The 12453-nt window shown below is 53.1% G+C and overlaps 1 protein-coding gene across 11 annotated transcripts in view; it reads right to left on the bottom strand.

Moving 5' to 3' along the window:
• LINGO1 (leucine rich repeat and Ig domain containing 1) overlaps positions 1–12453 on the bottom strand; it is a 464359-nt gene that overhangs the window by 132692 nt on the left and 319214 nt on the right. Inside the window, exon 6 of one of the 11 annotated variants that reach the window (XR_010591089.1) lies at positions 11910–12220. The exons of 9 other annotated variants lie outside the window; for them this stretch is intronic. The gene's annotated coding sequence lies outside the window, so the exon portion shown is untranslated. Of the gene's footprint in view, positions 1–11909; positions 12221–12453 lie in introns of those variants that run through there. One more of the 11 variants, XR_006172660.2, reaches the window with a different exon arrangement.

The following is a 12453-nucleotide window of genomic DNA, read 5'->3' on the forward strand; positions in this document are numbered from 1 at the left end:
GGATACAGCTGGATGTGAGCCAGGCAATAGGATGCAGCAAGCTGGGGGCTATGGTGTCTTATAGGGGGCGGCAAACTGTGGGCCTTGATGTTGTTAGAGGTGTCGGAGGCCATGGCAAACAGGCATCCCGTACAGGCAGAGGCCACAGTAAGCTGTCAGTGTGGTGGTCAGCATGGGGGTCATAGTGCATTGGCACAGGTAAGATGCAGGGGACCAGGATACAGTTGGGGGTAATAGGGATATAGTAGGAGTGTTACGAGGCATAGTCAGTCAATGGGCAGGGCCAACGAGAGGGCGGGGGAAGCCGGTACAAATTACTGGGGCCTGGAAGTCCAGAAGGGGGCCCGGGGCTGGCTTCCCCCCTCCCCCCCCGTCTCGTCGGCCCTGTTTAGCCGGTCCGCCCTTGCTGGGGGGGCCCAAACATTTTTTTTCACTGGGGCCCGAACCTGCTCTCGGCGGCCCTATCAATGGGCCTGGTTCAAAACTCACAGAAGCCAAAGGAAAGACTCCCACTAGCTTCAATAGGCTTTGGTCAGGCCCAGAAAATGCAAAATGATGATTCTTTAGAGACAGGCCCAAACCAGAACCCTAAAATCCAAACATCCTCAGAGCCAATTTCAGCCTGTCTCTGACACCTCATCATGGATGTCCAGCAGTCACCTCAACCTGGCTGAAACAGAGCTTTTCTCTTCTCCCCCAAGCCTTCTCCCTCCTCCCTCCTGTCACCTGGGCGTCATCTTCAACTCGGGCCTCTCTCTGGGCCCCACATCCAGACTGTGTCTAAATCTTGAGGATTCTTTCTGCATCACATCTCTAAGATACGGCCTTCCCTACCCAGCTCAAACTCTCCTCTCATGTCTTGATTCCTGCCACATCCTTCTCTCTAGCCCCGACCAACGCTGTCTTGCCCCACTCATCACCACCCAGAACGCTGCTGCAAAGGCCATTCTCCTAGCCCAGGGGTCTCAAGCATGCAGCCCGTGAGCCGCATGCGGCCCGCGAGGTTATTTTCTGCGGCCCGCGAGCTCCTCACAGCCCCCGCACCATCCCCAGCGTTTACCTAGAACGGCTCTGGCCCGGCGCGCACCGGGGGCAGGGCAGGCTCCCTGCCTGCCTGCCCTGCCCCTGCGCTGCTCCGGAAAGCGGAAAGAATCTAGGGGAGGAGAGGCACAGGGGTGTGTGTTGATGTTGTATCAGGCACCGCCCCCAGCAACTCCCATTGGCCGCAGTTCCCCGTTCCTGGCCAATGGGAGATGCTGGGGGCGGTGCCTGAAGCAACAGCAACACACACCCCTGCGCCCCTCCTTCCCCAGGTTCCGTCGGCTTCCCGGAGCAGCGCGGGGGCAGGGCAGGGCAGGCAGGGAGACTGCCCTGCACCCGGTGCATGCTGGGCCAGAGCCCGCCCCCTGAACCCTTCCTGCAGTCGAACCCCCTGCCCTGAGCCCCTTGCCGCACCCTGCACCCCGACCCCATGCCACACTCTTCCTGCACCCCAACCCAGTGCCCTGAGCCTCCTGCCGCACCCTGAACCCCTCCTGTACCCCAACCCTCTTCCCTGAGCTGCCTGCCACATTCTGCACCCGACCCCCTGCCCATAATCCCCTGCCCATAATCCCCTGCCACACCCCGCACCCCTCCTGCACCCCAACCCACTGCCCTGAGCCCCCTGCTGCACCCCTCCAGCACCCCGATCCCCTGCCCTGACCCCCGCTGCACCTCTCACCCCTCCTGCACCCCACACCTCAACCACTGCCCTGAGCCCCCTGTGGCACTCTTCCTGCACCCCGACCTCCTGCCCTGACCCCCTGCCACACCCCTCATCCTTCCTGCACTCCCTGGCGGCAGGGAGGGGGTGGAGCTGGGGTGAGGATTTTGGGGATGGGGTTGGAATGAGGGCAGGGGCGAGGCCTCATGGAAGGGGTGGAGTGGGGGCGGGGCCGAGGGCGGTGTGGGGGAGGTGTCAGTAATGCGGCCCTCGGGCCAATGTACTAGTCTTCATGTGGCCCTCGTGGTCATTTGAGTTTGAGACCCCTGTCCTAGCCTGTCGCTTTGACTAGGTCACCTCTCTCTTTGCATCCTTCCTCGGGCTGCCTCTTCTCTAATGTATCCAACACTTCACTTTCAAGGCCCTTCAGTCAACCCCCACCTCACCTACTATCTCTTATTCACTAGCGAGATATCAACACTCACCTCGGATCGGCCCGTGATGCCAGCCTCCACTGCCCACTTGTTAAACTTTCAAACCAGCCCTGTTGTGCTTTCTCCCATACTGCCCCTGACACTGGGGGGCGGGCATTCCTCGTAAACATCTGCAGAGCTAACACATTCCCCTTCTTCAAACCCCTCCTTAAAACTCTCCTTTTCTGGGACGCCTACAAAACACTTGACAACCATTATGCCACTGATGTGCAGAAACCATGCCTTGGTATGCTGTCCTATACTGCCTCACTGTTTCCTTGTACTCCCCCATACAGCTGTCTGTCTCCATGCTTCTTATCTTACACTTAGATTGGGGCAAGGACAGTTTTTTGGTTCAGTGTTTGTACAGCACCTAGCACACTGAGGTCATGGTCCATTACTAGGCTGTATGGTAATATGCAATAATAATACTAAAACTGATCCAAATCTCCTCTGTTATTGCTGTAGGTTAGGCTGGGCTGAAGTGAGAGTTAAAAAGTTCTGTTACTGTCTGACCCAATCAAGACAGTGCTAATTTTGTAGCATTTGTCCAGTGAGCTACATTCAACCTCTGCAGAACAGAGGGGGGATGAAGAGGGAGAATTAAGGAGGCCAGAGAGCAGCAAGTGATATTTAGTGATGTACCTAGTCTGCTTTCATGAGCACAGATGGGAGCTCAGTTCTGGGCTAACTATTCGTGCACTCTTTGTGTTCTACGGTAGAAGAGGATGCCTGTAGGGAAGATTTTCAAAGGCACTAATGGGATCTGAATGCCTAACTGCCCTTTGTGCCTTCAGAAACGTCCCTGTTTGAATATGTTGCCACCATAACATTCACCAGGAGAGGAAAAGATCAAGGAAACTTGCAGCTGAGAAAATCCAAATCCCGGAGGTTTATGAAATGTTGATTCAGACCACATATAGCCGTGCCTCTGGCTTGTAACTGGAGTGTTGGGTTTTCCAAGTGGATGCATAGGGGCTGGAACTAGGGGTGCTGCTGCACCCTCTGGCTTGCTGTAGATTAGGCTGAGAGAGGGGTAGAGGTCATGGTGAAGTGGAAGGAGCAGGCAGCTGTGATAGAGAGCACGGTAAGATCTGGATAGGATGCAATTAGACACGTTCTGGGGCACGCCACAGGGCAAGCTAGGTGTGGTGAAGATAGTGTGGTAGGTTGCGGTTTAGGCTCCAGTTAGATGTGGCCCAGGCCTTGCTAAGTTGTGGTATAAAGCACAGATGTTGTGCAGTCCATGAGAAGATGCGTGTTAGGGGGAAGGCATGAATCATACTGAAGCAAGCTGTGGGTTTGGGGGCCAGCTCCAGTAAGATGTGGTCCTGGCTTAGGACAGCTGTGGTGCAGAGAGATGCAGCACACACCACAGCAACCTGTGCATTAGCTGGATGTGGTCAGATATGACATGAGCCATTCTGAGTTGCGGCGTTGTATTTTCACTGAAGCAGGCAGGCAGGAGAATTAAAATGGATTCCTCATTTAAGCTCACTTGCAAATTTTAACAGCTCTTGACATCTTTCCTCACCTCAACTCCCCCTAGTGTTGGCAACTGTGTACTGTGCAAGACACAACACCAGGATGGCAGGTTAACATGAGTCCGCAGTGGATGGAGGAGGAGAACAAAGGTAGCCACAATATCAGCAGTAGGACCAGTGCTTAATTTGTAATGACAGAGGTGCTGGGACTCAAGCAATTTTGTTACATTCATAACCAGTGCGGCCAGCCCAGAGGTACTGGGGCTATGAACTGCCAAGCCTAGAGTGCCGGGGCTCAGCACTGGCTAGGGTGACCAGATGTCCCAATTTTATAGGGACAATCCCAATATTTGGGGCTTTTTCTTATATGGGAACCGATTACCCCCCACACTCTGTCCCGATTTTTCATACTTGCTGTCTGGTCACCCTAGCACTAGCACAAGTTAAGCACTGAGTAGGACGGTATGGGCCCTGGTGCAGTCAGATGTAGCACCAACCAGCAGTTCAAAGCGGAGTCAGAGAACGTACAGAACATGCCATGCTAGGCTGTGAAATGTGATTCACAGCGGCTGTGGGCTAGGATGCAGTCAGAAGGGAAGGGCTTTTAGTAAGGGGTGAATCCACGGATACCTGTATGGGGGAGTTAGTGTAATGGTAGCAGCGATGGGAAAGTATGGCTTGAGTCAGGTTCTGAATGGGACCATCCTTGGGAATATGTGCGTAAGAATTCTGCAGGATATAAACTCTGCTGTTATACATCTTTATTGTCCATCAGACCGATTCACTCTTTCTCCCTTACCACCCCTCATGATTGGGAGAAGCACCCTGTAAAAACCCACCAAGCGTTACATTAGCCTCTTTGAATCTCACCTCTGCCATGGCGCCTGAAAGACACATGACAGTGGCTCGGCAGCTGGTGAAGTGACCGCAGCGTTTTAGACTAATCATAATCCCCTCACCATTACCCTGCACTCCTTTGCCTGTTGGTTGTTTCTCATCAAATGCTCGGGCTGCAACTCTCTGGGGCAGGGACTGTCTTTTAATTCTTGTGCGTGTGCAGCACCTAGCGCAATGGGCTCCTTGATTGGGGCTTCTGGAATGGTAGCTATCAATGATATAGAACCACGTGGAGGTTCGCCTTTAGTTCAGTGTGGAAGAGACTGTGCTGCACTGTGCAGTTAGAGCCCAGGCTGTCAGAAATTGTGCGACAGGCTGGTGTTTGCGTGTTAGATGCAGTACTAAGATGCAGGCCTGGATGCAGTTAAGCAATGGCTGTGCTACACTGCAGGTTAGCTACGCTTCAAAACATGCCAGTTTATAGGGCAAAGTCGCAGTCAGAGACAGTTGAGGCCAGGAGTGAGTGAAGCTGCTACTGGGTTTGGTCACTGCTTTGCTACAGTATGGCATAGGATGCCGTTCAGTTCAGTACCGACACGGTAAGGTGCTGGCTCGAGAGTATTTTAGTGTGGTAGGAGCCAGGGAAAGATAAGACATGTTGAGAGAGGACGGATTGGTACAGTGTAGGGAAAACTACAGAGTGCACTTAGAGGTGTAAAGACTGCAGGCCCAGACAGGGCTCTCCATGTAGCAGTGGAAGAGATGTTTCATGCAGCATGGACTTGGGGCATAGCAGGCAGCTGGATATGGTAGATGGATGCTATGAGAAGCTGTGGATTCAGGGGGATGCATTGTAGAATGGTGTTAACTCTTTGCTTGCTGGGGAAGAGTCTCCCTTGGCTCCCAGAAATTAATAAAATGACAAAGGGTGGACTAGCTCAGTGTCAGTAGCACAAATGGTCATAGTGCCACAGCCTAGGGGGAGCTGCTGGGCCTCCTGAAGCCAGTGGGAGAGGTCCCCTTAATCTTGATGGTGGTGGCACTGGCTTCTAAGTGAAGAAACGCAGCAGTTACCCCCACTGTTGGAGACAACCAAGATCTCACACACAACTGAATCCAAGGAAGCTTTATTGGCACGACAAGCTCTGCAAGTGCTAGCAAAGTATAAGAAAGAGATAGAGCCCCCAGGTATGACTCACTGCAGACAGCATTACACAACATGTTTGTGGTGTGATCCCCTGCATCCGTTCCTGCCACTGTTGCCCATTACACACACACGCACACCCATCTACATTGTTAGCGGAGTTGGAGGGGTTTCACTGCCAAGATCCAGCGCTAATCCTCATGCTATTATCTCCTTGCGTCTCGAATAACGAAAACACGCTCCTACAACAAGCTGATCAGGCCTGTCCTTGGCAGGTGCCACTGCTGGAAGAGAGGGGACGGGCCCAGCAGAGACAATCCCAAGGGAAGAAGAGCTGCTTTCCTCTGTGTGGTGCAGGGAGACTGAGCAAAGAACAAAGGCCCTATCTTGTTATGAAGCCCTCAGCCCTGATTTATCAATCCCATGAAGGGAGGGAGAAGAGGAGGATACAGCAGAGAGTCTACAGCCCTCTGAGATGAGAGAGGGGGGCGACAGTTGTGATATCAAACCCCATCAAATCCTGCTGCTACGCAGCAGCCGCCAGCTTCCTTGATTAGCCCAGATCAGAGGTGGGGTATGACAAGGCCCTACAGGAATAATTCAGCATTGGGAGTTTGTCACCAGAGCTGTCTGTCGGCGTCTGACTGACAACACATATATTTAAAGATGGTAAAACATTCAAACCGAAATGACGGCATTTCCACACATCAGGGAACTGCAGATGTGCCAGTTATTACAAGAGCACTATGCACAGGGTGTGTGGTTACAATTACACACACCCCTTGGTGCAACACCACAGCAGAGGATGTGCAGTTACAGTCTCTTATACACACATGAACATGCACACGCACACACACACACATGCCTACCCCTCACAGGGAGAACAGTTACAGTCTCTCACACACCCCTCAGTATAACAACACACCACAGGGTATATAGGTACAGTCTCTCTCTCTCTCTCTCTCACACACACACACACACGGTGTGCAGTTACAGTCTTGGACTCAGATTTTAAGCCAGAAGGAACCACCATGAGCATCTAGTCCAGGGATTCGCAAACTTCATTGCACCGCAACCCCCTTCTGACAACAAAAATTACTACACAACCCCAGGATGGGGGACTGAAGCCTGAGTCCACCCAAGCCCCACCACCTTGGGGGAGAGGCCAAAGCCCAAGGGCTTCAGCCTGTAACCTTAGACCTTCCACCCCAGGCTGAAGCCCTTGGGCTTTGGCCTGAACGGTGGGGCTCGGCCTTCAATCCCAGGCCCCAGCAAGTCTAACATCAGCCCTGGCAACCCCATTAAAATGGGATGGAGACCCACTTTGGGGTCCTGACAGGGCCGGCTCCAGGCACCAGCCCACCAGGCATGTGCTTGGGGCGGCGCCTGGAGGGGGGCGGCGGGGCGGCGGGGCGGCGCCTGGAGGGGGGCGGCGTGGCGGCGGCGCTCCGGCCGCCGGGGAGAGCGGAGCCGCAGTGGGCTCGCTGCCCTCCCCCCGGCGCGCCGGCCGGTTGGGGAGAGCGGCGAGCCGCGGCGGGCTCGCCGCCCTCCCCCCAGTGCTCTGGCCGCCGGGGGCTCTCCGCCCTCCTCCCGGCGCTCTGGCTCCCGGGGGCTGTCCACCCTCCGCGTTGGGGAGGGCGGGGGGGCGGCGGCGGGTGGCTCTGCCTAGGGCAGCAAAAAAGCCAGAGCCAGCCCTGGGTCCCGACCCACAGTTATAGAATTGCTGATCTAGTCTGACCTCCTGCACATTGCTGTTTACAGAACCTCACCCACCCCATCCTGTAATAGACACCTAACCTCTGGCTGAATTACTGAAGTCCTCAAATCATGATTTACAGACTTCAAGTTAGAGAGAATCCACCATTTACACTAGTGTAAACCTGCAAGTGACCAATGCCGCACGCTGCAGAGGAAGGAGAAAATCCCCAGGGTGTCTGCAAATATGACCTGAGGGAAAATTAATTCCCAACCCCAAATATGGTGATCAGTTAGACCCTGACCATGTTGACAAGACCCACCAGCCAGACACTTGGGAAAGAATTCTCTGTAGTAACTCAGAGCCTTCCCCGTCTAGCATCCCATCACTGGTCATTGGGGATATTTGCTACTAGCAGTCGCAGATCAGCTATACGCCACTGTAGGCAGTTCTGTCATACCATCAGTTAGGTTTTTTTGCCCCCACTGCTCCCCTTGGGAGGCTGTTTCAGAATTTCACTCCTCTGATGGTTAGAAACCTTCCTCTAATTTCAAGACTAAACTTGTTGATGGCCAGTTTATATCCATTTGTTCTTGTGTCCACATTGGTGCTCAATTTAAATAACTCCTCTCCTTTCCTGGTATTTATCCCTCTGATGTATTTATAGACAGCAATCGTATCTCCCCTCAGCCTTCTTGTGGTTAGGCTAAACTAGCCAAGCTCTTTGAGTCTCCTCTCATAAGGTAGCTTTTCCTTTCCTCAGATCATCATAGTTGCCCTTCTCTGTACCTGTTCCGCTTTGAATTCGTTTTTCTTAAACATGGGAGACCAGGATTGCACACAGCATTCCAGATGAGGTCTCACCAGTGCCCTGTGTAATGGTACTAACACTTCCCTGTCTCTACTGGAAATACCTCGCCTGATGCATCCTAGGACTGCATTAGCCTTTCTCACGGCCACATCACATTGACGACTCATAATCATCCTGTGGTCAACTAATAGACCCAAGTCTTTCTCCTGATAGGAGAAAGACATGTTGAGAGAGGACGGATTGGTACAGCGTAGGGAAAACTACAGAGTGCACTTAGAGGTGTAAAGACTGCAGGCCCAGACAGGGCTCTCCATGTAGCAGTGGAAGAGATGTTTCATGCAGCATGGACTTGGGGCATAGCAGGCAGCTGGATATGGTAGATGGATGCTATGAGAAGCTGTGGTCAACTGATAAGTCCTCAGCTTATAGCAAAAAAGTCTTGTTGTTGGTCCCTAAGTGCATAACCTTTCACTGCACTATTAAATTTCATCACATTTCTATTTCTCCAGTTTTCAAGGTCGTCCAGATCTTCTTGTATAATATCCCGGTCTTCCTCCATATTGGCAATACCTTACAACTGTGTGTCACCCGCAAATTTTATTAGCACACTCCCACTTTTTGTGCCAAGACCATTAATAAAAGTGTCTTGTCCCATGACCAATCCCTTAGGAACTCCACTAGTAACCTCCCTCCATTCATTTGTGGTGCAGGGGATATGGTCTTCCACGAGCATCTCAGGTGCAAAAATACACCCTGGGGAACAATAACACATCATAGGGTGTGTGATTAGACACATCCACCCACACACCCCTACACCTCTTCATGCAATAACACATGACAGGGTGTGTGGTTACAGGTTCCCGCCCCCCAACTTGGTGAAATAACACATCACAAGCTGTACAAGTGTTGCCAAAGGAGAAGAAAAGCCAGACCCCATGGCTGCCTGTCACAGGAAGGGACAACTCCCCCATGAATGGGGTACACCCACTAGCCCAGCGTCCACTCCTAATCCCAAACCAGGTTGCTGCAGGGCAGAAATTCAGCCTCTGGGCTCTGCACGATTTATTTTAATCACATCCCCCCAGTTGTCATAGCGTCAGAACATGAATTATCTTTAAACAAGACTCCCTAGTGTTTACCTACCACAAGCTTCTGTTTAGCTAGAAATATGTGGTTGTAATTACATCGCCCTTTCTGTACGGGGGTGTGAAATTAGGGTGTGTGCGGGGGGAGGAATGAGTCAGGGGATGTCAAAGAGTTAGATGAAAACCCCAAACTCAAACTTAAACCATGTTCCCAGCCTGGGTCCATCCACCTCTAGCAATTACTGCATCGGAGCAGGACCAGGACACCAGGCCTACGCTCCCTCCTCCAACAGAGGGCAGTCACCATCCCCGGCGTCACGCTGCACAAGCAATGGTCTCATAGTGCTCCAGCTCCCGCTCAGCCACACAGCGAAGCAGGCTCCCCCTGCTCAGATTGAGACTCTGAGCTGAACTGGGAGTGTGGAGCTACTGTGAGCCATTGGGCAGGGAGTGGGCGTGTTCTGGCCCCATCCCTCCTACACAGCAGGTGGAGTAGTTGGCCGGGTGCCCAGTAGGGAGTAAGATGCTCCCTGAAAGGGGTGAAGAAACTTACCCCGACACCCCCACCCCCCTGCCCAGAGCAAGAGGGCAGCTGGGCAGGAATCATGACTGAGTCCCCAGGGGCTCGGTGGGCTGGTGCAGTCACACGCCGCCCCTTGCTCAGGGCAGATTGAACCACGGTACACTCTAGCCCTTCAGTTCCTTTCAAAGATCCCGACGCCAGCGTGAGGGTTTGTTAAGCACTGCAGAGCACGGAGCAGCTGGCCAGCGACACTCAGCAATGCAGTGCCTGCTAGCTCCAGCCTGGGCGCCTCTCCAGGCAGCTCAGGGAAAGCACCCAGGCAAGGCCCTGGGCATTCCCCCATCCCTCTCCACATACAGGCACAAGGGAACCGGGGCCTGCTCCGCCCAGTACAAACCATCCACACAGGGAGGCCATGGGGGAGAAAGAGTGTGCAAATGGCGAGTCACCAGCTTGCTCTGTAATTGGTCCAATTAAAAGCTAATTGTCAGCACCCCCATTCCCCCTTCTCCTCCACCATCTCCATCAGCCATGACGCCCAGATCCTGGCAGCAAATTCTGTCTGTGGGGACTAAATCAGCGATTCCCCACCCCCCTTCCCATGGGACACCGGGCTCATCAGTCCCTCGCCCAGATGGGAGAGTGTGGGGGTCCCCAGGGCACTGGACAGCTTAGTCCTTTGAAAGTCTGGCTGCCCCTCCCAAGTCCCCCCCAACTTCATTTAGTCATGTCCCCACCTTCCCTGCTCCATTTCCTCCTGCTCCCAGATCCACTTCCCCGTGTCTCCCCTTCTCCTGATTTGTCCCCTGCTATTTCCCCCCGTTTCCCCCTTTTCCCAGGGTACCCACCTCTCTCACTCCTTTTTCCACGTGTCTCCTACTCATTTTCCTGGGGCCCCCTCTCCCTGGTGTTCTGTGCCTTGACAGTAAGTTTCCCAGCTCAACACCTCACCCCTCGCAACCTCCTCATGTGATGTGAAAGCCATTGGGCATGGTACCCCCAGCACCCAGGAGGTGGCAAGCACGCCGCTGCATTACATGCCAGAGCCACAAGGGTCGCAGGGACATTCGATTTCCTTCTCATTCACAAGCTCAGCAGCTGGGTGAGCGAATCCTACCAGCCACCACCCCACACGCAGCAGCCCCAAGCAGCTGCAATCTGAAGGGCGCACAGATGGGAGAGGAGGCAGCCAGCCTGCTGATGAGAGCTGGAGATTTCACTATCAAGGGGCCTTTCACAATGGCTTGAGCACTGCCGACAGGGGAAACGGCTGGACAGGAGGTAGATTCAGGAGGCTAAGGCTGCTTAGGACTGGCTCAGGCACAGGGTTCATACCCCGGAGACTCTTACATGCAGTACCCCGAAGGCGCTCTCCACAACAGACACTACTTGCACGCCCAGTCCTGGGGACACCATGGTTTGGGACATCCCCTGGGCAAGCAGAACTATCCCCTTCTGCTGGCCACATGAGCCGAGCCCAAAGTCTTAGGGAAAAGCCCAGGCTGGTGCATCACTCCCAGTTCCATGGGTAAAGAAGCAGGTTACAGGTTCCGAGTCTGGACCAGGGTTCTGCCCTCACAAAGATACTTCAGGGGGCAGATCCTCAGCTGTCCTCAATGGAGCAATGTCAGTTTACACCAGCTGAGGATCTATCCCAATACGTGGACTCCTGGGTTCCCCTCCCCTCACCCCAACTATACTGCAGAGCTCAAACGGGTCTTTGGAGACTGAAGTCCTAACGAGGGGACTTGTGACTTTCTAAGTCCATAGAACCAACGTCCCTTCTTGGCCTCACAGCGCTTCATGGATGAGGCTAACGTTGCCAAAGCAGCAAGACATCCAACACTTACACTACACACGTGTGTTCAAAGATCCATATGCAGGCACATGTGCAAACGGACACGCATAGTCATGCACCCATGTTAATATGCACATGCATCACACTTAGGTGCTGCACATACATACACAGGTATGGACATGTCTACAACCCCACATACCTGTGCCCACATGCACCCACGCACTTCCACAAACATGCACACACGCTCACAGCTGTATGTTCCCTGGGCTCCACCCTGCTCCCCAAATCCTCCCAAAGAGACAGAAGAGGAAATAAATAACCCTAATAAAATCGTGTTAAAAGAACAAAGCACAGACAAGGACAGAGTTTGGGTGTATAAAAAGGTATTTAGAAAATGTAGCAATTCGCCAAATTATTAAATGAATACAAACGTGTTAAATAAAGTTTCCTGAATGTCAAATTGACACAGTTGGTTATGAAAGGGCTGATCTGGAAAGAAAATTATTCCCTTGTGCACATTTCCCTGCTCCAGGGTTCGGCTTTAAAAGCTATTTGCTGGATGTTGCCTGTTGAGGTCTCTTTGATCCAGGTGACTTGTGTATGTGATGTAAATCTCCTCTCTGCCCCGTTGTTCTGCCTGTCCCCGGAGTCTTCTACACGGGTTCTACATGGCAAAGGTGAGAGCTATTACTGCAGTTGTTGTTTAAAGGGGGGAGTTCATCAGGCTGGCATTTGGATGCACAGTGAATGGGAGTTGTGCTTCCAACCTCTCTAAATGCTTAGCCAGTGTGTCCAACCCCTACCCTGGGACTGCACCGAAAGCCAGGACATTCACCATTCACATACACTCCCATTGGGCCTGAGGATTGCAGCATATAGAACATGGCATGTTACATC

The sequence above is a fragment of the Chrysemys picta genome, chromosome 10, assembly GCF_011386835.1.
Source record: "Chrysemys picta bellii isolate R12L10 chromosome 10, ASM1138683v2, whole genome shotgun sequence".
NCBI lineage: Eukaryota > Metazoa > Chordata > Testudines > Emydidae > Chrysemys > Chrysemys picta.